This window comes from Nelumbo lutea, chromosome 8, assembly GCF_056320005.1.
Source record: "Nelumbo lutea isolate HS-2025 chromosome 8, American lotus-T2T, whole genome shotgun sequence".
Taxonomy (NCBI): Eukaryota; Viridiplantae; Streptophyta; class Magnoliopsida; order Proteales; family Nelumbonaceae; genus Nelumbo; species Nelumbo lutea.
Window position 1 is genome coordinate 26,167,021 of NC_142691.1, and position 24,218 is coordinate 26,191,238.

Genomic DNA, 24,218 nt, shown 5'->3' on the forward strand with positions numbered 1-24,218 from the left:
CATAAAATAAGAAACTAAAAATGAAAACCACTAATAGTAAATTAATTAATTACCCATGAATGAAAAAAATATTGATAATTAAACTACAAACGTTTGCCGAGAGTCGAACCCGGGTCTACAAATTAATGAAAAAAAATATTGCTAATTAAATTACCCATGAATGAGAAAGCATTAATTATCTACAAACTAAAGAATAACATCAGAAAGCGTTTTCCGGGAGTCGAACCCGGGTCTATTGCTTGGAAGGCAATTATCCTAACCGTTGGACTACAAACGCTTTGTTGATTTGATGAACTAGTCACACATAATCCTGAATTTTGGAATTCTAACCAATTCTTATAAACTAGGTTATAGGTTCTGCCTTAGAACCAAATAAAACCCATGGAATTCTGACCAATTCTTATAAGGTAGGTTATAGGTTCTACCTTTAAACCGAATCCATGCGTACCCTTAATCTCAAGTCTCTACTACAAATATGGATGTCTTTATGGTATTTACTTCTATTTTTTTAATTAGTAGTCATTAAATAAAAAATTTGATAACTATAAAAATAAAAATTATTTTAATATATAATACTAGGAGTCTAGAACAAGTGTACCACCATGGCCACCGATGGAATATTATTTCAGGTGGTTGGGTCTTAGTGGTAGAATCTTGGGTGACTGGTGGGATTACCCAGAAAAATAGTTTGGGTTATAGGATACCACTTCAATGGTGCGGGTTATAAAAGTCATCTTGCCTATAACAAATTTTTATTATTTTCACAAAGTCTGGGATTTAGGAGTGGTCATCAGTTAAGTTCTTTACGAGCAAATCGAATTCGATTCAGTTTCAACTGAGCTTCGAACCAAACTCAAATAGCTACATACATACATATATACATATAATAATAATAATAATAATAATAATAATAATAATAATAATAATAACAATAATAATAATAATTGATGAAGGGTGATTTGGCCTAACCTAGTAAACAGAGGACACGTGGACGCGACCTGTCAATTAGACTGTGAGTCAGCACTTACCGCTATCTTAGCACCACTTTCCACCTCGATGGGCCAAGCCACCTCGGGCGTCTCAGGCACCTCGGCAATGACCAAGGTATGGGTAGCTCGGGATTGCCTAACTCACTGAGGTTACACATCAGACTTTTAGAATCATGCTAGCTATCTCTGAGCTCATCAGGATCATGCCGCACAACCATAGGAATTATCCACATCATGCCTGGATTAGATGGACACGATAGGCCTTATTGGCTAGCACACTATCCATTAGCTTGGGTCATTTGGCACTTAGAGTGGAGGGCACTGCGTCAAGCTGGCTTCACAGAGCAACGTAAACCTCCCGCTCCTAAAAGTGGAAGGACAACGAGCCAGTGCTTCCTTGTCCCAATAACTTCCCTAAGAGTCAAGCCCAATCGGACAAACACCTTTTGCTTTCTTTTTTTTACTGTAAGTCTGTAACAACTACTGGATTCATTCAAGGGAAGATATTATGTTCTTTGCTTCTTGGGTTTCATTCTCTCTCTAGATCTTTGATTGGTTTTTATGGAATCTTGTGGATCAATTTTAATTTCCCTTTTCCTTCTCAATTTTCTTAGCTACTTCTATAGTTCTATGCGTCCATGAACCACTAAGGAAGGCGTACGACTGAATAGTTTTTTAATTGTCCATGGTGTCCTTCCATTCTTTGGAATTTGTCTAAAACATAATACAATAACTCTTAAAAGACCAAAAGGAAAAGAAAACAAATGGAAAAACTTGTTCATTAAAATTGGGTAGGAGAGAAATACAAGCAGATTGAACTTTCCTTGCAGAATGTTGCTCTACTATTTTTACTACGGATTTTCAAGTTTTCTTCAGCTTTCCAGGCAAGAATCACTGGGTTTGGTTGTTTCATCATATGATATATGATATTATGGAAACCTACAAATGGAAACATTTTGCCTTTCAGTGTTTGAATTTAAAAGTGATCAAAATGGAGGAAATCTTAATTTGCTGAAGGTATGTGATGATATCATTATCTAGCCATGACCACCCAATTGGACACCATTTCAGGTGATTGCATCTTAGTTGTAGAACCTTGGTTCATTAGTGGGGAGGCCTGGAAGAATAACATTCGGTTATGCTCGCACCCATTGTATCAGATTGACCCAGATGATAAAGTTATATCTTGCCACATTGGACATTGAGATCAATGTCTAATATTCTGCATATATTCCCACTTAAATTGCTTTGGATTGACAGTTTAAAATAAAGTTCATTCCCTTACCGTCATCATGCTCAGTCACATAGCATCATGTGACCAATATTTTTTTTTTCAAAACTTCTGAAAATACCCTTTCGATCTCTCTCTCTCCTCACCTCTTTCCCCACATGGTGGACTGCTCTAACAGAGATTAACTGAAAAATCTTAGATCTGGTACATAGGCTCCATGCTCCTTCGGTGGTCAGATCCAGTCCAAATCTCAATCTGAGAATCTCTTAAACTCCACGTCATCTCCCTAAACTGTGCTTTGCTCCTCTAGGACCATTATAGACACTGGCACTATCATCACTTGCTTGCCACCATTAGCGGCTCTTCGATCAACTCTCTGACAAGCAATGTCAGATAATCCTTCAGTTACCAATGTTGGCTTGGGGGTGCCCAGGATTGTTGTTGCAAAGAGCATAGCTCTAGTATGTTTATCTTTTGTTGGGAACGACGACCCAAGGAAAGAAGCCATAGTAAAAAAAAAAAAACAACAATAGAAATTAGAACCAATGGCACCGACCTTGCTCTCTCTCCCTCCCTCTCCCTCTCTCTCCCTTGCTCCTCATTCCAACTATTTGCCCATTTGTAATCTATTGGAAACATTGGGTTCCAAGACCGGCAAGCAACACTCACTAAAGTGAAGGAGATGGCCTCAAGAATTCACTCCACATAGATTTCTCTGAATTAGCCATCCCTACTGCCTGTATTATATCTAACAGCCTTCATTCTGCCTCATTCTCATTTTCATTTGTTTTTAGCAAGATCACTCTTGCTTCTTCAATGGAAGTGCTCTCTTTTGTTTTTGTAAACCAACAAATACAAAAAACCAACAAGTGGCTCCTCATAGTGTGTCTTCCTGTGTGATGGTTCGATTCCAACATGAACTGTTACTTCCTCATCAGTGTGAATGAGTGATGAAGAATTCATTATTAATTTGTTTTGAAGGGAATTTTCATCCTCAATTGAAATTTGATTTAAGGGGGTGGTGCGGCTAGGAGGATGGATCTAAGTGGGAAAGTGTTGATGGAATGAGGTGACAACTTCAGGGATGGAGATACAACGGTGGTGTGTTAAGACATTCTTTTGGTGAAAGAGGTGGAGGAGACTGGGAATTGTGAGCGATGGAGAGAGGCGTTCTTTTAGTGGAAGAGGAGATAGGGAACTATGAGCAGTGGAGAGAGGGTACCATTTCTCTTATACAGGTGTCGGTCTCCAAAGAAGACCCTGAGAAGATGGTCCAAGTCAGATCCCTCCTAGAAGATCATCTTTGGGATGACCTCGTACAACAAGTGAAGGACAAGGTCATCACCCACCGCTTGAAAACTGACCCGCACTACCGACCCATTAGGAAGAAGAAGAGAAGCTTCACCTCAGAACGGTGGCAGGCAATCAACGAAGAAGTCTAGAAGCTATTCGATGCCGGCATCATTTGAGAAGTCAAATACCTGGACTGGCTGGCGAGCATGGTAATGGTGAAGAAGGCCAACAGAAAGTGGAGGATATGTATTGATTTCGCTGACTTGAACAAAGTCTATCCCAAAGATTGCTTCCACTACCGAGGATCGACCAACTCATCGACGTAATGGCGGGGCATGAACTCTTGAGCTTCATGGTTGCATTCTCAAACTACAACCAAATCCCGATGCATCCAGATGACCAGGAGAAGACAACCTTCATCACTGACCGAGGACTTTACTACTATAAAGTGATGCCCTTCAGTCTCAAGAACATTGATGCTACTTATCAGTGGCTCATGAACCACGTTTTTAAAGATCAGCTCGGCTACAACGTGGAGGTGTACGTGAACGACAAGCTGGTAAAGACCAAAAAGGCTGAAAACCACCTTGCCAATCTCAAAGAAGTCTTTGGCACCCTCAAGAAGTATCGAATGAAGCTGAACCTAACAAAGTATGCCTTCAGGGTCGACTTTGACAAATTCTTGGGGTTCGTGGTCATGCAACGAGGAATCGAAGACAACCCTGAGAAGATCAAGGCCATCCTCGATATGCAATCACCTCGGACATAGAAAGAAGTGCAATGCCTCACCGGATGAGTGGTCGCCCTCAACAAGTTCATGTCAAAATCCGCAGACCAATGCCTACCCATCTTCAAGTCCCTAAAAAAGATTATGGATTTCAAGTGGACTGGGAAATGAAAATGGTCCATCTAGGAACTAAAGAGGTATCTGAGTTTGCCACCTCTACTCACAAAGTTGAGCCCCAGAGATTTGCTACTACTCTATCTCTCGGCTGGAGAGGTGGTCAAGTTGGTACTAGTAAAGGAGAAAGGCTGGACATAAAGGCCGATCTACTACACCAGCAAGTTCCTCAATGGCACAAAATCCTAGTACAAGAATCTAGAGAAGGTCGCCCTAGCCCTAGTCACCTCAGCAAGAAAGCTTAGGCCCAACTTCCAAGCCCACAACGTCTGAGTGCTTACCGACCAGTCTCTCAAACAAGTTCTACAAAGGTTGGAAGCATCTGACCACATAGTCAAATGGAGCATAAAACTAAGCGAGTTTGACATCAAAGCCCAAGCCTTGGCCGATTTCCTGGCTGAGTGCACCTTCTTAGAACAAGGTCCAGTTGCACCACCATCGGTTTGGAATCAAAATGTGGACAGCTCATCCAACCAACAAGGTAGCAGAGCTAGACTTATCATCCTCAGCCTAGACAACACCATATTAGAGCATGCCCTCAAGTTTGAATTCATGGCATCCAACAATGAAACTGAGTACAAAGCTCTAATTACTGGACTTTGGCTCTCCCTAGACCTTGGTGCCGGACGAGTCAAAGCCTTTAGTGATTCCCAATTGGTTGTCAACCAGATCTATAACCAATTTGAGGAAAAGACACCAACCATGATGAGCTACCTACAAAGGGTGCAAGAACTCATCCAGTGGCTTGAACATTTCATCGTCCAACAGGTCCCTCGAGTTGAGAATGTACAATTTGACGCACTCTCAAAGCTCACTAGCTCACCATAGGCAAACCTCAACCTAACGGTCCAGATAGATACAGTAGCTCAGCCAAGCATCTCAGCAACAACCTTCCTCATTCTCCCTGTTTAGCAAGGCCAATCCTAAATGGAGCCCATAACACAATACATTTGGGATGGCATGCTACCGAAAGACTGAATTGAGGCCAAGAGGCTCGTACACAGGTCGGCCGGTACTGCCTCATCCAGGAACAACTCTACCACCAGTAACACACTCTCCCCTACCTAAGGTGTCTCCTCCCTTCTAAGGCCGACTATGTCCATAGGAAGATACACGAAGGTATCTATGAAGACCACCTCAGTGCTCGAACCCTGTCTCATAAGGCACTTCAACAAGGCTACTTCTGGTCGATCATGAAGCAAAACCAGTCCGACTCGTCAGAAAATGCAACTTTTGTCAAAGGCGCTCCAACCTTCATTAGCCAGTAGTTCCTCTGAAGACGATCATGAGTCTGTGGCCCTTCGCTTAGTGGGGAATGGACATCCTTGGACCTTTCCCTACCAAAGTCGGGAAAAAGAAATTCCTTCCTGTCATAATGGACTACTTCACCAAGTGGGTGGATGCCAAAGCCCTGGCACACATCACTGCACAGAATGCCTGAAACATCTTTTGGCAGAGCATTGTTTGTAGGTTCGGCATTCCTCGAATCCTCATCACTAACAATGACACTCAATTCACTGATCGTAAGTTCAAAGCCTTCTACACCGACCTAAAGATGGAACCTTCCAGTCGAGTAATCTGTGTTTCCTGCAGAAGTGTTTTTTAATTCCTGTGAGATCACCGAGAGACCTTGAAGGGTGGTGATGAACGCATGAAGGCTCGGGGCACACATAGACTCTCTTTTTGATCTCTTTGCTGGTTCTCTGCCTCAGCTTCCATGGAAGATTATGGCCTCTCCTGTGAAACTGAAGGTTCTGATCTCTCTGAAAACCCTTGTTGCAGATCTCGCGCACAAATCTGTTGGTTGCCAATAGAGTTTTAGGGGATAAAGCAATCACTTCAGCATCTAGGTCTGAAACAATAAAATAAAAGACACATATAGGGAGATTAATTAGAATCAGCTGCAAGAAATCCAACACAATAAAAACGAAAATGAAGAACAAGGAGGGACATTTACCTGGGTTTCTAGGGAGATTTCTCTTCCTCTTGATCTTCTGTTGTTGCGGCTGCTGAGAAATGACAGAGAACATAGGTTTCAAGCTACTTAAGTCCTGAACTCTAGTACCAGAAGAGACACTAGCTTCCTCGGACAAGGAGGTTGAATTGGACATGGTTGCAGGCAACATGCCTGTGAATAAAACTCCAAGCAAAGTGAGATCTCTTTCTCTATACTGGATTTCTTTCAACACTTTGCCCTTATTGCTTGACGGTTGATCGACTACTTTACAAATGAATGAAACAACAGGAAAAAAAAAGAAAAAATAACAATGAAATAGAAACCCCCAGCTTGGAATACAGCCTAAATGAAGCACAGGTGGCTGTGATATCTAGACACAGAAACGCATTAGTGGCAAAAGAAAATCTCTTGATTCAGATTTTTTTTTTTTTAATTTAGTCTTAATTTTATATTTCCTGCATCTCCAAGTCTGACGTAAAGCTTGAGTGTCAAGCATGGGCCATGGTGGCGGTTACGGTGGCGAACTGAGAACATCACCCCACCGGTAGGCTATGGTGGTGGCTAGCGGCGAGCCCTTTCGGTTCTGTTTCATTTTGTTGAGAAAGAAGGTGATGAACAGTGTATTTTATTTCAAAAGTTGGAATTTAAAATTCGGGTACTAAATTGGCAATCTTCCTAAAGTATAAGGTATCTATTAGGAATTTTCCCTTTTTTCAATTATTATCCATTAAATAAAAATTTTGATAACTATAAAAATAAAAATTGTTTCAATATATAATACTGTGAGTCTAGAACTAGTGTACCACCATGGCCACCAACGGAATACCATTTCAAGTGGTTGGATCTTAGTGGTAGAATCTTGGCTCACGAGTGGGATGACTCGAAAAAATAGTTTGGGTTATGGGACACCACTTCAATGCTCCGGGTTATAAAAGGAATCTTGCCTATAACAATTTTTTATTATTTTTACTATGTCTTGGAGTTAGGGGTGGCCACGAATCGAGCTCTTTACGAGCAATTCAAGCTCGACTCAGTTTCAACTGAGCTTCGAACCGAATTCGAATAGCTACACAATAATAATAATAATAATAGTAATAACATTAAAGAAAATAATATATATGATAAAAATATGATATATAATATTTTTATTTTTATATATAATAATAACTAATTATTATAGATTTAATTTTTAAATATCAAATAAAAATATTTTTTATATATAACTTTTTTTATTTCGATAGAACATTTTTCTCAAATCAAGCTTGAGCCGAAGCAATCTTAATCTTAGGAACTTTTGACATGAGACGACCTCGAGCTCAAGGTTCTAGCTATTCAAGCTCGGCTCAGCTCGAATCCACCCCTGCTTGGAGTTAATAATTAGTTTACTGCCAAATGGACATTAAGATCAACAAGAATTTGAAATTATTAGTATTTCCCATCCCACCTCAATTGCTTTGTAACTTGGATAAATAGCTTTAAAGTTGAATAACCCCTCCAAACAAGAACCTTTAACTTCCACAATATTCATAGATTGAGAACTTGAGATGAACACCACGTGTATGGCAAAAGTCCCATATTGGTAAAGCATAAGAAGTTCTTGTTCCTTATTAGATCCATCAGTCCATTAGATGTTGCCGAGCTTGGTAGCACAAGCTTGTAACTCAATCGAGGGCACCAAGGTGATTGAACGTTGGTCCGATTCTTACAAGCAGGTGCAGTCGGAGCTAATTTGCTGGCACGCCCATTCCAAGTAGGGTGTTGAACCATGTGACTTGAACAAAAGCTTGGGTCATATGGCTCTTAGAGTGGAGGGCACCGCATCAGGCTGGCTTCACAGAGCAGCGAAAACCTCCCGCTCCTATCAGTGGAAGGACAACGAGCTAGTGCATCCCTGTCCCAACAATTGCCCTAAGAGTTGAGCCTAATCGGACAATCACCTTTTGCTTTCTTTTTTTTACTGTAAGTCTGTAACAACTACTGGATTCATTCAAGGGAAGAGATTTGGGTTTTTATGGAATCTTGTAGATCAATTTTAATTTCCCTTTTCTTTCTCAATGGTGCGGGTTATAAAAGTCATCTTGCCTATAACAAATTTTTATTATTTTCACAAAGTCTGGGATTTAGGAGTGGCCATGAGTCGAGCTCTTTACGAGCAATTCAAATTTGATTCAATTTCAACCGAGCTTCGAACCAAACTCAAATAGCTACATACATACATACATATATACAAATAATAATAATAATAATAATAAAATAATAATAATAATAACAATAATAATAATAATTGATGATGGGTGATTTGGCCTAACCTAGTAAACAGAGGACACGTGGACGCGACCTGTCAATTAGACTATGAGTCAGCACTTACCGCTATCTTAGCACCACTTTCCACCTCGGTGGGCCAAGCCACCTCAGGCGTCTCAGGCACCTCGGCAATGACCAAGGTATGGGTAGCTCGGGATTGCCTAACTCACCGAGGTAACACATCAGACTTCTAGAATCATGCCAGCTATCTCCGAGCTCATCAGGATCATGCCGCACAACCATAGGAGTTATCCACATCACGCCCAGATTAGATGGACATGATAAGCCTTACTGGCTAGCACACTATCCAATAGCTTGGGTCGTATGGCACTTAGAGTGGAGGGCACCGCATCAGGCTGGCTTCACAGAGCGACGAAAACCTCCCGCTCCTACAATTGGAAGGACAACGAGCCAGTGCTTCCCTATCCCAATAACTGCCCTAAGAGTCAAGCCCAATCGGACAAACACCTTTGGCTTTCTTTTTTTTACTGTAAGTCTATAACAACTACTGGATTCATTCAAGGGAAGAGATTATGTTCTTTGCTTCTTGGGTTTCATTCTCTCTCTAGATCTTTGATGGGTTTTTATGGAATCTTGTGGATCAATTTTAATTTCCCTTTTCCTTCTGAATTTTCTTTGCTACTTCTATAGTTCTATGCGTCCATGAACCACTAAGGAAGGCACATGGCTGAATAGTTTTTTTAATATCCATGGTGTCCTTCCATTCTTTGGAATTTGTCTAAAACATAATACAATAACTCATAAAAGACCAAAAGGAAGAGAAAACAAATGGAAAAATTTGTTCATTAAAATTGGGTAGGAGAGAAATACAAGCAGATCGAACTTTCCTTGCAGAATGTTGCTCTACTATTTTCACTACTACTTTTCAAGTTTTCTTCAGCTTTCCTGGCAAGAATCACTAGTTTTGGTTGTTTCATCATATGATATATGATATTATGGAAACCTACAAATGGAAACATTTTGCCTTTCAGTGTTTGAATTTAAAAGTGATCAAAATGAAGGAAATCTTAATTTGCTAAAGGTATGTGATGATATCATTATTGTTAGACAGTTTTGTATGCCCTTAGCTTCAATCAAAATTGATGTACTTTATGAGTTTATTGTAAATGAATAAAAGTGCATATTTGATTCATGTTCCCTTGGTATGTTTCTGTGTAATACCCTTAAACTGGACACTTATTGAGACTCATGTTAGTTTAGAATGTTTACAGCCAGTGGGTCGGTCTGGGGAGACCTATCCTGACAAGTCTGATACTGTGGTGCCACAAAGTCGGTTCGGGTGGCTTGTCTCAGCTACCGGGGTGAGACCCTAGGCACATACAGTGTGGGATTAATTGAATCTTTGAACTGGACCAGATTTCTAGTATTGCCCTGGACCTTGGAGATTGATGGGCAAAACTGGAAAGTTACACCCGACCCCTAGACTCGATTATGATACTGCACTAGGTGTCGGATCGGGATGTCTTTGAATTACCAATCAGTGAGATCCTTAGCGGGGGTCAAAACCTGGGTATGTTGAGACAATCTGAGAATTCATCTGAGTGGGTGATCATAGTGACAGGATCAGCCCCTTTGTCGGACAAAGGTAATGATCGGGGATGCACTCTCACTGTTGGAAACCAAGACTGCCGGCAGTCGATTTCAACCGTTGAGATTTGTTTTGCAAAGTATATTTTATATGAGATATAAAAGTATATATATTATGGTTTCTAAAATGTTTGCAAAAAGGTTTTAATTCCCGGGATCCATATAAGTGGAGAGTGCAACACTGTTCCTTGCAACCGAGGGAGAGGTCCTCTCTTGTCGGGCAGTGTATGATCATTAAGGGCTGAGAGGTTAAGTGTAAGACCATTGAGGATAATACCTGATGGCAAATCTTGCATCTGCCCACAGTCCCTGGGTGTTACAAGGTGGCTTGGCCCAGGGACCACTTAGGGTAAGTGTTGGGCCCATAGAGCCCATTCGATGGGTTTCAAGGGGTGCATTGTCTTTAACAGTGTATTCGACTAGTCCTGGTAAAAAAGGCTGGGCCGAACCCATGTGGCTGATGTGTAGATCAATGCTTGGGTCCCATGCCATACAAGGAAGCCCAACTGGGCAGTAGTTAGGAAGGTTAAGTGAGCACATAAGCTTAATGGGCCTAAAGCCCATTTCGAACTGGGCTATTTTTTTAGTTAATGAAAGGGGCGAATTCTGAGATGGATTAGTAGATAGGATAGGGTCTTAATCCTATCATCTCAGAGAGTACAGATCTGAATGTGATTCAGATCTAGAAACATCCTAATAGGATTAGGAGAAAGCTAATCTAATCTGCAGATAAGATAAGAGTTTATCCTTATCACTAAAGAGAAGGCTAATCCAAATATGATTTGGATAAGCAGCTCCTAATGGGATTAGGAGCTGATCTTTTAAGTTAACAAAAGGAAGGAGGGGGCGGCAGCCTTGAACATACATACATCAGATCCTCTTTAGTGCTGAAATCAAGAAGAGAGAATTCTACACCCTGCGAATACTATCTTGCCGCCTCCCTGTTCTTGCCGCCCTATTTGCCAGTTCGATCACCATTTGTGGGAGAAGTCAAGATTGGATCTTGACATTAGTTCTTTGGGAAATGATTGAAAAGGAAGCTAAGCTCTCGTACCATTCTACTGATTCTTGCGATGGACAGAGTTCTTGGGGAAGAACATTGCTGATTCTACTCCATCCTGCACTGCGCCATCTTCAGTGGGAGCAGTCTTTGGATCCTTCCTTGGGCGTGAACACCTTCGTTGGGAGGTATTACTTCTCCCTATCAGGTATAATTCTCTCCTATTCCTTTTGGTTAAGATCTGGTTCAGTTTAAGGTTCAAGAATGATCATTGAAAATATGATTTTCTAAATAGGGAATGTGATTCCCAGTTGAAGGGAGAGAAAAATTTTTGAAATTCGCCCCCTTATTCCGCAATCTTTGGGCATCCATGGGATGGATCTCTCATCCCTTCAGTGGTTTCAGAGCCATGGTTCAAATCTTGAACCATTCTGTTTCAGATCTAAACTTGCGCAATTAGGGAGAAAGCGTTCTACCTAGTTTGCACAGATGTGGTTTTTGGGAAATTTGTTCCCAAAATAGATGGGAAAATAATCTGAAATTAATTTTAAATAAATCTGATTATTATTTAGAATTGTTCTTTATAATTTTCTTGATTTATGGGTTGTTCGTACAAGAGGAGATCGAATTTTTGGTTTGCGCAGGGAACCTGCGATTTTGCAGTTCTTGAATTATTTTTGGGTCTGTAAATAATTTTTTTTATTTTCAAGACTCAATGTATAGGTATTCGATCTAATGTAATTATTAATACAAATAAGATTTCTATTTATTTTTATTTTGGATCGAAGATGACGGCGCAGAAAAAGAGATTTCGCAGAGAAGGAGATTTCGCAGATGAGAGAAACGCTATCTGCGATTTGCAGTTTATGAAACTGCATTCTGCGATCTAACCTTTGTTTTGCAGGAAAGATTGTGCGAACAGCCCTGATTGACTGATTCTTGTTTTTTCTTTTATCAGTATTTAATTTCAGATTATTTTCTTGAATTAAGGATTTAGTTAAAAATCAAGCCCTAGACCCATTCAAACCGAGATTGGTTCAAACTGTTTGGATCAATTCTAGGGTTTAATCAAGGCTGAAAGTCAGCCCTAATTTCCCACTAATGGGCATAAGGATTGATATTTAATTAAATGGTTAATTTGGCCCAGCCTGTAAAGGCCCAGTTTTAAATAGTTAAAACTACAAAAGCCCATTTTAAAGGATAAAACTATATGGGCCAAACTGGGTAATCCTAATTCAGCCCATATACCTAGATAATATTAATAGTTAATATTATGGAATTTTAACGGGCTTCCAACAGGCCTTAGAGATAATTAATTGATAGGATCAATTTATCCCTGCATGAGATGTATGGATGTGTGATGTGCTGCGTACATGGGCCATAAGTACTTGGCCCTTGCTCATTTGAATGTGGCTCTTGCGCACACCATGGCTGAATGCACATCATTGTCATGGTGTCCCTTTTGGTCATTGGATGACTTCCCTCAGTGGTGGGCCCCACACCTCATCAAGAGGTTACGTGCGGAACCCTAGTTGATTCAAGGCCCACCGAAAAATCTGGCTTTATGAAAGTCAATGGGAGCCACTTTGGTTGGCCCTAAATCAAACTAGGGCATAATTTTGTTCCCTCCAGCTAATATGAGTGCATGTGATAGGGAGATTCATATGATGAACTCTCTAAAGGCCTTCCATCATTAGCATGAGGATGGGTCCATCAGTAATGAGGAAACGCACCAAAAAATGGCCTATCCATTTGCTGTTGGACTTGTCTGAGTGTTTCATAAGATGATAGGGGCATCATAGACCGATGTGGGAGGGGCTTCACCAGAAAATGGGAACTCTCTCACGGTACCTTGGCATTCACGAATATGATGGGTAAGCACTCACTGGACAGAAAGGTTTACCTGAAAACGACTATGAACCTTGTCTGATAAAGGCCAAAGGGAAAACTCATATGATGAGTGGATATGATCCTTCACAGAAAGGTGGTGGGGTTATGCAGCTGAAACAGTTGGCTCCATGCACCCTATGTGATTTCCCACATTTCCAGAGACAACCCGTAGTCTCCGTCACTGAGAAAGGAGGGAAATCTCAGAGACAAATAAATGGAAATGGATCGTAGATTAAAATCCATATCTATGAAATGAACATGAACCAAATTAGGTTGTGGACTGATGTTTGCTCTTTTATCAGAAAATGGCAAACGATCTTTTGCAAAACTGCTTGATGACAACAAGTTGAAGGGCCCAAACTATGCTGACTGGTACAGAAACCTTATGCTGGTCCTAGCTTCTGAAAAGCTGGACAAAGTGGCAAAGAATCCTGCCCCGGAGCGTTCAGGTGATAGGGCTTCTGAGGCCCGAAGGAGAGACTATCAAGAATGGGAGGAGAAAAACTCCCTTGCCCGGTGTTACATCATTGCCTCCTTGGACAACCCGATACAGAGGCAGTTCGATTAGATTGAACTTGCCAAAGACATATTGGACAGTCTCAGGACAATGTATGAAGAGTAGAATCGTTCTACTCGACAAAAGGTCTTGTAACAGTTCATGACCGCACAAATGTCCAAGGGTCAACAAGTTCACGACTATTGTCTTCGGATGATGGGATACATCAACGAACTGGAGGCTCTTGGATCCGGGCTGGACCTTGCAACCCAGATAGATGCTATCCTTAACTCTTTGCCTCCTTCCTTTAATCCGTTCATCATGAACTATAACAAGAACAAGCTGAATGTCAACTTACAAGAGCTCAGCAATATGTTACAAAGAGTTGAAGAACTGATTAGAAAGGATGAGCCTGTAGCCATGCTTGTTGAAGCTGGCAAGACAGGCAAGAGAAAGAGGAAGGCAAAGAAGCCTCAGAAGAAAGCCACTAAGAGCAAGAAGCAGAAGAAAGACAAAGCATCGGATGCCTGTCAATTCTGTAAGAAAACCGGCCACTGAAAAGGAACTGTCCTGCCTACCTGGAATCCAAGAAAGGTAACTTCGAAACTTGTGTTATAGAAACCAATTTGTTGGTAGCTTCTGCATCTTGGTGTATTGACTTCGGGGCTTCAACTCATGCTTGTAACTCACTGCAGGGGTTCAAGGTAAGCAGAAGGCTGAGTGAAGGAGAAGTCACACTCTACTTGGGGACTACTGCAACTGTTGTAGCCACGGCCATAGGAACCGTGGAGTTAATTTTTAGAGAAGGAACAATTGTACTGAAAGACTATCTTTATGTGCAAAATTTAAGGAGAAATTTGATTTCTGTCTCAAAACTGTGTGTAGATGGTTATTCTGTCTTCTTTAGTAATACGATTACTATTAAAAGAAACAACAGATTCATCTTATACGCGGAACTGGAGAACGGTCTCTATGTTCTACATCCTTCTCTAGAAACTAACATAACCGAAACAACGTCGGCTGAAATCCCCAAGAAGAAAGCCGGTGATACAGTTAATCCCACGTGTCTGTGGCATTATCGACTTGGCCACATCGGTGTTGAGCGAATCACAAGATTGGTAAAGGATGGTCTTTTGGATTTTCTAACTGTAGAAGATCTTCCCACTTGTGAGCCTTGCCTACAAGGCAAGATGACGAAACGGTCATTTAACGATAAGCCTGAAAGATGTACAAGCCCACTTGACCTAATACATACTGATGTATGTGGTCCCCTGAGTGTTAGGACACGAAATCAACACGTGTATTTCATCACCTTCACAAATGATTTTTCATGATACAGTTACGTGTACCTAATGAGACACAAGTCTCAATCCTTTGAAAAGTTCAAAGAGTTTAGACAAGAGGTCGAGAAATAGTTAGGGAGAGAAATTAAGGCCCTTCGATCAGATCGAGGTGGTGAGTATCTCTCTGACGAATTCAGGGACTATTTAAAGGACAATGGGATAATATCACAATTATCTCCTCCTGCTACACCACAACTTAACGATGTTTCGGAGAGGAGGAATTGGACCTTATTAGATATGGTCCGGTCGCTTTTCATACACTCAGAGTTACCCACATCCTTTTGGGGTTACGCATTAGAGACTGCGATTTATGTGTTGAATCGGGTTCCAATCAAATCGGTTCCGAATACTCCATATGAACTTTGGACCGGAAAGAAACCAAGTGTCAGACACTTGAAGATTTGGGGTTGTCCAGCACACGTTAAAAGAATGAGTGTAGACAAGGTGGCTTGGCCCAGGGACCACTTAGGGTAAGTGTTGGGCCCATAGAGCCCATTCGATGGGTTTCAGGGGGTGCACTGTCTTTAACAGTGTATTCGACCAGGCCTTGTAACAAAGGCTGGGCCAAACCCATGTGGCTGATGTGTAGATCAATGCTTGGGTCCCACACCATACAAGGAAGCCCAACTGGGCAGCAGTTAGGAAGGTTAAGTGACCATATAAGCTTAATGGGCCTAAAGCCCATTTCGAACTAGGCTATTTTTTTAGTTAATTAAAGGGGTGAATTCTGAGATGGATTAGCAGATAGGATAGGTCTTAATCCTATCAACTCAAAGAGTCCAGATCTGAATGTGATTCAGATCTAGAAACCTCCTAATGGGATTAGGAGAAAGCTAATCTAATCTGCAGATAAGATACGTGTTTATCCTTATCACTAGAAGAGAAGGTTGATCCAGATATGATTTGGATAAGCAGCTCCTAATGAGATTAGGAGCTGATCTTTTAAGTTAACAAAAAGAACGAGGGGGCGGTAGCCTTTAGGAGATATATATAAGATCCTCTTTAGTGCTGAAATCAAGAAGAGAGAATTCAGCACCCTGCGAATACTCTCTTTCTGCCTCCCTATTCTTGCCGCCCTGTTTGCCAGCTCGATCTCCAGTCGTGGGAGAAGTCAAGATTGGATCTTGACATCAGTTCTTTGAGAAAGGATTGAAAAAGAAGTTGTGTTCACATACCATTCTACCGATTCTTACGAAGGACAGATTTCTTGGGGAAGAACACTGCTGATTCTACTCCATCCTGCACTGCGCCATCTTCAGTGGGAGCAGTCTTTGGATCCTTCCTTAGGTGTGAACACCTTCGTTGGGAGATATTACTTCTCCGTATCAGGTATAATTCTCTCCTATTCCTTTTGGTTCAGATCTGGTTTAGTTTAAGGTTCAAGAATGATCCTTGAAAATATGATTTTCTAAATCGGGGTGTCTAAGGAAGGCAACGGGGTGTCTAATATTGACCCAGATGATAAAGTTATATCTTGCCACATTGGACATTGAGATCAATGTCTAATATTCTGCATATATTCCCACTTAAATTGCTTTGGATTGACAGTTTAAAATAAAGTTCATTCCCTTACCATCATCAGTCTCAGTTACATAGCATCATGTATCCAATATTTTTTTTTCAAAACTTCTGAAAATACCCTTTCGATCTCTCTCTCTCCTCACCTCTTTCCCCACATGGTGGATTGCTCTAACAGAGATTTACTGAAAAATCTTAGATTTGGTACATAGGCTCCATGCTCCTTTGGTGGTCAGATCCAGTCCAAATCTCATATATGAGAATCTCTTAAACACCATGTCATCTCCCTAGACAGTGCTTTGCTCCTCTAGGACCATTATAGACACTGGCACTATCATAACTTGCTTGCCACCATTAGCGGCTCTCTGATAAGCTCTCTGACAAGCAATGTCAGATAATCCTTCGGTTTCCAATGTTGGCTTGGGGGTGCCCAGGATTGTTGTTGTAGAGAGCATAGCTCTAGTATGTTTATCTTTTGTCAAGAATGATGACCCAAGGAAAGAAGCCATAGTAAAAAAAAACAACAACAATAGAAATTAGAACCAACGGCACTGACCTTGCTCTCTCCCTCCCTCTCCCTCTCTCGCCCTTGCACCTCACCACCACCGACCTCATTCCAACCATTTGCCCATTTGTCATCTATTGGAAACATTGGGTTCCAAAACCAGCAAGCAACACTCGCTGAAGTGAATGAGAAGGCCTCAAGAATTCACTACACATAGATTTCTCTGAATTAGCCATCCCTGCTGCCTGTCCTATATCTAATAGCCTTCGTTCTGCTTCATTCTCATTTTCATTTGTTTTTAGCAAGATCACTCTTGCTTCTTCAATGGAAGTGTTCTCATTTGTGTTTATAAACCAACAAATACAAAAAACCAACAAGTGGCTCCTCATAGTGTGTCTTCCTGTGTGATGGTTCGATTCCAACATGAACTGTTACTTCCTCATCAATGTGAATGAGTGATGAAGAATGCATTATTAATTTGTTTTGAAGGGAATTTTCATCCTCAATTGAAATTTGATTAAGGGGGGTGGTGCGGCCAGGAGAATGGATCTAAGTGGGAAAGGGTTGATGGAATGAGGTGACAACTTCAGGGATGGAGATACAACGGTGGTGTGTTAAGACATTCTTATGGTGAAAGAGGAAGAGGAAACTAGGAATTCTGAGCGATGGAGAGAGGCGTTCTTTTAGTGGAAGAGGAGATAGGGAACTATGAGCAGTGGAGAGAGGGTACCATTTCTCTTATACAGGTGTCGCTCTCCAAAGAAGACCTTGAAAAGATGGTCCAACTCAGATCTCTCCTAGAAGATCGTCTTCGGGATGACCTCGTACAACAAGTGAAGGACAAGGTCATCACCCACCACTTGAAAACTGACCCGCACTACCGACCCATTAGGAAAAAGAAGTGAAGCTTCACCTCAGAATGGTGGCAGGTGATCAACAAAGAAATCTAGAAGTTATTCAACGCCGACATCATTTGAGAAGTCAAATACCTAGACTGGCTGGCGAGCGTGGTAATGGTGAAGAAGGCCAATAGAAAGTGGAGGATATGTATTGACTTCGCCAACTTGAACAAAGTCTATCCCAAAGATAGCTTCCTCTACCGAGGATCGACCAACTCGTCGACGTAATGGCGGGGCATGGACTCCTGAGCTCCATGGTTGCGTTCTCAAGCTACAACCAAATCCAGATGTATCCAGACAATCAGGAGAAGACAACCTTCATCACTAACCGAGGACTTTACTACTATAAAGTGATGCCCTTCGGTCTCAAGAATGCTGATGCTACTTATCAGTGGCACGTGAACCACGTTTTTAAAGATCAACTCGACTGCAACGTGGAGGCGTACGTGAATGACATGTTGGTAAAGACCAAAAATGCCAAGAACCACCTTGCCAATCTCAAAGAAGTCTTCAGCACCCTCAAGAAGTATCGAATGAAGTTGAACCTAACAAAGTATGCCTTCAGGGTTGACTCTGACAAATTCCTAGGGTTTGTGGTCATGCAATGAGGAATCGAAGACAACCCTGAGAAGATCAAGACCATCCTCGATATGCAATCACCTCAGACATAGAAAGAAGTGCAACGCCTCACCGATGAGTGGTCGCCCTCAACAAGTTCATGTCAAAATCCGCGGACCGATGCCTACCCATCTTCAAGTCCCTAAAAAAGATTATGGATTTCTAGTGGACCAAGAAATGCAAACGGTCCATCTAGGAACTGAAGAGGTATCTGAGTTTGCCACCTCTACTCACAAAGTCGAGCCCCGGAGATTTGCTACTACTCTATCTCTCAGCTGGAGAGAGGTGGTCAACTTGGTACTAGTAAAGGAGAAAGACTGGACACAAAGCCCGATCTACTACACCAGCAAGTTCCTCAATGGCACAAAAATCCAATACAAGAATGTAGAGAAAGTCGCCCTAGCCCTAGTCACCTCGGCAAGAAAGCTTAGGCCCTACTTTCAAGCCCACAACGTCTAAGTGCTTACCGACCAGTCTCTCAAACAAGTTCTACAAAGGTTGGAAGCATCTGACCACATAGTGAAATGGAGCACAAAACTAAGCGAGTTTGACATCATAGCCCAGGCCTTGGCCAATTTCCTAGCTGAGTGCTCCTTCTTAGAACAAGATCCAGTTGCACCACCGTCGGTTTGGAATCAAAATGTGGATAGCTCATCCAACCAACAAGATAGCAGAGATAGACTTATCCTCCTCAGCCTAGACAACACCATATTAGAGCAAGCCCTCAAGTTTGAATTCAAGGCATCCAACAACGAAACTGAGTACAAAGCTCTGATTACTAGACTTGGGCTCTCCCTAGACCGTGGTGCCCGACAAGTCAAAGCCTTTAGTGCTTCCCAATTGGTTGTCAACCAGATCTATAACCAATTTGAGGCAAAGACACCAACCATGATGAGCTACCTACAAAGGGTGCAAGAACTCATCCAGTGGCTCGAACATTTCACCGTCCAACAGGTCCCTCGAGTTGAGAATGTACAATTTGATGCACTCTCAAAGCTCACTAGCTCACCGTAGGCAAACCTCGACCTAACGGTCCAGATGGATACACTAGCTCAGCCAAGCATCTCAACAACAGCCTTCCTCGTCCTCCCCATTTAGGAAGGCCCTTCCAAAATGGAGCCCATAACACAATACCTTTGGGATGGCACACAACAAAAAGACTGAATTGTGGCCACCAATAACACACTCTCCCCTACCTGAGGTGTCTCCTCCCTTCTAAGGCCGACTATGTCCATTGGAAGATACACGAAGGTATCTACGAAGACCACCTCAGTGCTTGAACCCTGGCTCATAAGGCACTTCAACAAAGCTACTTCTGGCCGACCATGAAGCAAAACGCAGCCCGACTCGTCAAAAAATGCAACTTTTGTTAGAGGCACTCCAACCTTCGTTAGCCAGTAGTCTGTGGCCCTTTGCTCAGTGGGGAATGGACATCCTCGGACCTTTCCCTACCAAAGTTGGGAAAAAAGAAATTCCTCCTTGTTGTAGTGGACTACTTCACCAAGTGGGTGGATGCCAAAGCCCTGGCACACATCACTGCACAGACTATATAGTGTGACTGAAGTCCTTGGACCTGGTACCTACAAGCTAGAAGTCATCGACAGAATGACCGTGGCACCCACGCACAGCTTTCACTCGTTACTACACACACAATCACACTTTGGCAATGTGTGACCGACCAAGTTGACTAGCTGACTCAGCCAACAACGACCAGAGCCCGAAGTGGGAACGACGTTCCCACCTCCTAAGGCTAGAGGGCGGCCATCGAACTCCGCACACCCAACTCATAACATGTCAAAACAGAGTAGACTGAGGAACACAGCTTGCCCAAAAAGCTCCTTGAGACCAAGTGCCTCTAAGCATCCCCCAACCAGCTTGCAAAGGCTTGGGTCATATCCCTAAAACGGGATCAACTTCCCACATAGCACACCCCATAGGGGCCCCACCGCCCATCCCCTCTATGCATTGGGAATATCTCCCCATCACAAGCACAGGAGATATTCCCAATGCACGGAGGCGATGAGTTGTGGGGTGCATTCTTTGGGCAGCCAATCTGATCACCATGTCCCTCATAGAATGAAGGGCACTACATCAGTTGTTAGACTGGTTTCTTAAAGTAGTGAAAACCTCCTACTCCTAAGGAAGGCAACGGGGTGTTCTCAGGGAGGGTTTTGTAAATTCTAGACCTTATCCGTCACTTTAAACCTCCCACCCTGTATCAGCCCCAAAATCCGTAATGGGTTAGATTTTAAGAATCCAAATCCTTCCTGCACATGAAAATGAAAAACCCTCTCTAACCCTACTCTCCCTACATTCAGAGATATAGAAACTAGCTAGGTTTAAAACTCACATATAATTCCATATTCTCTCGTGTTATGTATAAGCAATAAATTAGTAAAATAACATAAACAACAAAATTTCTAATTATTTAGTTAAGCCATATAAAAAGTATATAAATTATCAATTATCCTTTACATTAAATTCAAAAGGTTATTAAATCCAATACCTATTAATAAAGTTTATATGCTGTGTAATAATTTATAGATCGGGAATGATCAAATATCCAAAATATATGTCTCTCTCCCAGCCGTTCTTTCGCTCTCAATACATGAATGTATCCGAGTAGTTTAACTATTGATTGAAGAGATGCCAATGCTGTACCCGTTGTAGTTCAACATTCTGTCAAGGTGATTTCTCACCACCGCCGCAATAGAGCATCTACCATCACTCAATCGAGACGCATCAAAGTTGATTTTGACCGTGTTATGTTTCAGCAGGCGCTAATAAACATCCACCCATTTCTTCTCCGGTCTGGAGGTGCTTGAACCCTAGAAAATAGAGCATAAACGCATGTCTATTCTCTACTCGAAATCCAAGCTGTCACTCTATAACAATATTTCTAATCGACCAGGGGGCTTAACATTTCCCTTGAGGCAAGCAATGACAAGACTCAAATCACCTTCAATGATAATTTGATAATCTATTATGGGCCTCCCATGCAGCCCAAATAGGGTGAGCAAAAAAAAGAAAAAAATCAAACCTAAAAAATCGATTAACTGAACCGATCAGTTTGGTTTTTGTTCAGTGTTTTTAAAAATCCGAAGGTATTGATTATGTTTCAATTAACCAATATAAAACACCGGTAGTTTGATTTTACTTTTTGGTCTTTTTGATTTGGGTTTGACGTGTTGTATTTTGTTATGTTGTCTTTCTTTGGGAAAAAAATGATTGATGAACAATGGTGATGGGAAAATCCAGGAAGTATAAAATCTTGATTGGCAGACCGTGGAACATACTTCACTAAGTAAGAAGGAAAGCAGTCAAATAAACTTCTGTAGTCAGCAACTAATAGATGAAGCCTCTACGGTGGAATCAAATTTCCCACCAACAAAAGTCGAAGGATTGATTAAGCATAACTTTCTAACAACACTTGGGAGTAATGCTTTAAGGAAGGGTAATTGTCCAAAACCCACCATCACTTTTTCTTAAACCCACCAAAACTTTTGAAAACGTCTAAAACTCACCATGTCAATGAGATTTTATTTTCCAAAACTCACCATTCGTTGCGACACCATTAAATTTGAATGATCCATGTTGTCCATGTCAACCTAAATGCATATTTCATGACTAAACTACCCCTGAATGGTGTGGGACGACAACCAGGATGACGACGCTCCTTCGAGCTCGGGGGGAGCTTGGGAGACCTCCAGTGATGTGGCCACTACTTCTCGGGGGAGGGAGCCTGACACCTTCGGTCCTTCCTCTATGACGGCGGAGAGACTCAGGTCTCTAATCCATTATTTTCACCTTCTTGGGGACCTCACCTATAGTCTCCCCATTGGTAACTTCCCTTGGGAGCATGGTCCCGATGATATAGTTATTTTCCAGGAACAGCTCGAGGCTGGCCTACGTCTTCCCCTACACCCCCTAATAGTGGAGGTGCTAAACCACTTTAATGTTACCATCGATCAGCTTCATACCAACGCTATCCAAAACATGGTTGGGAAAATTTCTTTGTGTTATGAGTATTGCCTCCCATTAAACCTTGACATTTTTGCTTCTATTCTCTGTATCAAAAAAGTCGCTCCTGGAATTCCTCCAAAAAGGCGTTTTTACTACCTCTCTCCCTGTCGCGGCTATAAGCTCTCGTACGAGCTACCAAACAAGATTCCCGCCTGGAAGCAGGATTATTTTGTGGTCCATAACCCCGAGGAGTGGCCCTTCCCAACATCTTGGAGGGGCGCCATCCAGGACCCTGAGGCAGAGATGGACCCTGAAATTCAAAAAATGATGCTATCATGGGCATCGGTAGGCTTCCTCTGTTTGGACTACTTGACCGAGGTGAAGCTCGCGCAGGCCGGCTTGAGCCCGGGTAGGTTGCCTTTTAGGTCGCGTAGTGCCTTGTAACAATATTGTGTATATATACATTTTGTTTCTTTCCGAACTAATATATTGTGGTTTTTTGGCAGCCATCAAGTCTAGTGTTGACGCGCACCGCCTCCTCTCAAGCAACAAGAAGCGCAAAGTGAAGAGATCACATCCTGACCGGACTCCCACCTCTAGGGGTACTGAGTTCGGGTCTGCGGAGCCAGACTTCACTTCTCCACCTCCTGAAGTTCTGTTGCCTCCATCTGAAAAAGGTGCTGGTGGAGTTGGCCTCGAGGAGGGCGAGCTCCCGTAGCAAGGGGTGATTCCTCCTAGTCCTTCTCATCCATTTCCCTACCCGCAGCTCCCAGTGGGGAATTGGGAGGGTGTTAATGATTATTTAGTGGCCAGGCGGAAGAGCTAAAGGGCGATCTGCAACGAGGAGATCACTAAGTAGGGGGAGATGGAGCCTGGGGATCTCGCTGCACTCACCGCCTCTCACTGTATGGTGGTAAGTGGTCCTTCCCCTCTCCTTGTTTTTTGCTTCCTTTTGCTGCCTTCTGACCTTAGTCTCCTGTTGGTAGGTGAACTCTGTCATCCACGCCAGGGCCCTCCAAACAAACATCCACTCCGGCGACGCTCACAATCAGAGGGTCATCGTTCAGAAGCTCTAGGGTGAGCTCAACGGACCCGGGGTGAGCTCCTTCACAATCGCAAGGGGAGCGAGTCCCAGGAGCAGCTCGTTTGGGACCAGGAGGCAGAAATCGCCAGGCTTTCCGAGGAGAGCACACGCTAGAGGGAGGAGTCATCGAGGGTGGCCACGGAGAGGGAGCTCCTTTGCCAACATGTTCGGGACTTGGAGTCCACACTTCTGGACCGAACTCAGAACTTCGACACCATGGTGGAGGCCGAGCGAGAGAGGGTAGTCTGGGACTTCAAGGACTCCCAGGAGTATCACGACCTCCAAGTGGAGTATGGCTCGAGCTCGTACCACTCCGGATTCAAGCTCTGCCACTAGTTGGTCTGAAAGAAATTCTATAGGGTCAACCTTGACGACATCGCAATGAAGGGCCTGACTCTTGAGACGGCGGACCAGGTGGAGGAGGAAGAGCCTAACTCCCCGAAGGATGAGGATGAGGTGGAGGAGGTGGACCCCTGAGGCTGGCAGCTCTGCTTTTCTGTTCTTTTGATTTCTGGTGCCTCCCGGGTGCCAAAACCCAGTCTTGAAAGATCTTCTTGGGCGGTTGTTTCCTTTTATATCTCTTATTAAACTTTCTCAAGCTGTTTATCTCGGGGTTTTT

At 42.5% G+C, this 24,218-nt stretch overlaps 2 non-coding genes across 2 annotated transcripts; one reads left to right on the forward strand and one right to left on the reverse strand.

Annotated features, from left to right (window-relative positions):
* Positions 1-205: 205 nt before the first annotated feature.
* Positions 206-277, reverse strand: TRNAG-UCC (transfer RNA glycine (anticodon UCC)). The gene has a single exon. It is a non-coding gene; the product is annotated as a tRNA-Gly (tRNA).
* A 7,727-nt stretch (positions 278-8,004) lies between these two features.
* On the forward strand, positions 8,005-8,312 carry LOC148843524 (signal recognition particle RNA). Its single transcript, XR_016103999.1, has one exon.
* Positions 8,313-24,218: the final 15,906 nt, after the last annotated feature.